We start from the raw sequence: 2,500 nt of genomic DNA, 5'->3' as shown, positions 1-2,500 counted from the left end.
AGTTTCAACGGGTTGCCCGGGCCTCTAGGCCAGGGAGAACATGCTGATTCCTTCAGTGTAGCGCGCGTGCGGCCCAGGACATCTAAGGGCATCACAGACCTGTTATTGCTCAATCTCGTGCGGCTCGAAGCCGCCGGTCCCTCTAAGAAGAATTTTAATACGCCGCCAGTGAGTTGCTCGACCGAAATCGAGCACACCTAAATGACGACGCCTATTTAGCAGGCTAGAGTCTCGTTCGTTACCGGAATTAACCAGACAAATCGCTCCACCAACTAAGAACGGCCATGCACCACCACCCACCGAATCAAGAAAGAGCTATTAATCTGTCAATCCTTCCGGTGTCCGGGCCTGGTGAGATTTCCCGTGTTGAGTCAAATTAAGCCGCAGGCTCCACTCCTGGTGGTGCCCTTCCGTCAATTCCTTTAAGTTTCAGCTTTGCAACCATACTCCCCCCGGAGTCCAAAATCTTTGGTTTCCCGGAAGCTGCCCGCCGAGCCATTGTAGTAACGTCGGCGGATCGCTAGATGACATATTTACGGTTAGAACTAGGGCGGTATCTAATCGCCTTCGAACCTCTAACTTTCGTTCTTGATTGATGAAAACACCTTTGGCAAATGCTTTCGCTGATGTTCGTCTTGCGACGATCCAAGAATTTCACCTCTAACGTCGCAATACGAATGCCCCCAGTTATCCCTATTAATCATTACCTCGGAGTTCTGAAAACCAACAAAATAGAACCGAGATCATATTCTATTATTCCATGCACGAAATATTCAAGCGGCATTTTGAGCCCGCTTTGAGCACTCTAATTTGTTCAAAGTAAAATTGTCGGCCCATCTCGACACTCACTGAAGAGCACCGCGATAGGATTTTGATATTGAACCGGCGTTTTACCGCCGGCTCACCGACGATATGCTCCGCAGACGTGTCAGTATCACCGCGGATGCGGTGCACCGACAGCGCGGCGCACAAATGCAACTACGAGCTTTTTAACCGCAACAATTTTAGTATACGCTATTGGAGCTGGAATTACCGCGGCTGCTGGCACCAGACTTGCCCTCCAATTGTTCCTCGTTAAAATATTTAAAGTGTACTCATTCCGATTACGAGGCCTCGAAAGAGTCCCGTATCGTTATTTTTCGTCACTACCTCCCCGTGCCGGGAGTGGGTAATTTGCGCGCCTGCTGCCTTCCTTGGATGTGGTAGCCGTTTCTCAGGCTCCCTCTCCGGAATCGAACCCTGATTCCCCGTTACCCGTGACAACCATGGTAGTCGCAGAAACTACCATCGAAAGTTGATAAGGCAGACATTTGAAAGATGCGTCGCCGGTACTGGACCATGCGATCGGCAAAAGTTATCCAGATTCATCAAAATTAACGACTTCGGACGAGACGCCCTCCGTCGATTGGTTTTGATCTAATAAAAGCACTCATCCCATCACTGGTCAGAGTTCTGATTGCATGTATTAGCTCTAGAATTACCACAGTTATCCAAGTAACTGAGTAAGATCTAAGGAACCAAAACTGATATATTGAGCCATTCGCGGTATCGCCTTAATACGGCTTGCACTGAGACATGCATGGCTTAATCTTTGAGACAAGCATATAACTACTGGCAGGATCAACCAGGGAGCTAACCGAGACTTGTTGAAGTCGTCAATTACTCTTCTCGTTTCATATTCGCATATAAAATACACACAAACTTATGCATGCATGTACAATATACGCACAGTATGAAACGAGCGTCTCACCGTATCGTCGATCGCGTTAGACGCGATAGATTTTAACGGTTGACTCTTATAAAAATTTATATGAGACAAAAACGCGCTTTAAGCACGCGCGCGCGCGTGCGTGCGCTATAATATATAACGCGACGACAGCGGCGGCGGCGGCGGCGGCGGCGGAGGCGTCTTCACATAATGACACATAACGGTCACGAATTCGAACGTTCTAAACGAGATCGAGTTTTTTTTTCAAAATAACACTTCGCACACGACGTGTACGTATGTATTGTTCAACGATTATTATCGTAAAACATTGGGATCGACGCCCGGTGTTTGAGTGATCGTACCGATACTCGGGTTGTGTATTTTTTGTACATGATAAATGTAAAAATTAACAAAAAGAATTTTAGAAACGACCGTTCATATATAATATAAAAATTATACACACTATACGAATACACTGAATCTTTTAAGAACTCCGTCTCTAACGTTTTCTCATATCGTCGCGACGTCGCAGATCGACTACAATGAATCAACATTTATTCCATGAGGATAGATTGTAGCGAGAGCGACGACGACGACGATAAGAGGAAGAGCGCATGAGGCAGAGAGATCTACGTGCGTCCGTCGGTCGGCACAGTTTTACAGAACGAAAAAGAATCTTTTTATCATTTTCACGTGTGTCAGTGAATATCCCCAGCGGTCGAGACGAATCGTACGTACATACTTGGTTGTTACACTACGTAAAGTATAATATAACGCGATACGACGAATCGA

At 46.4% G+C, this 2,500-nt stretch overlaps 1 non-coding gene across 1 annotated transcript in view; it reads right to left on the bottom strand.

Annotated features, from left to right (window-relative positions):
- The window catches only part of LOC125076724, a 1,903-nt gene extending 272 nt beyond the window's left edge, over window positions 1-1,631 (bottom strand). The window contains exon 1 of the ribosomal RNA XR_007120640.1: window positions 1-1,631. This exon is cut by the window's left edge and continues 272 nt beyond it. This is a non-coding gene — a ribosomal RNA (small subunit ribosomal RNA).
- Window positions 1,632-2,500: the final 869 nt, after the last annotated feature.

The sequence above is a fragment of the Vanessa atalanta genome, unplaced genomic scaffold (assembly GCF_905147765.1).
Source record: "Vanessa atalanta unplaced genomic scaffold, ilVanAtal1.2, whole genome shotgun sequence".
NCBI classification, from domain to species: domain Eukaryota; kingdom Metazoa; phylum Arthropoda; class Insecta; order Lepidoptera; family Nymphalidae; genus Vanessa; species Vanessa atalanta.
This window is presented reverse-complemented; position numbering and strand designations above follow the sequence as displayed.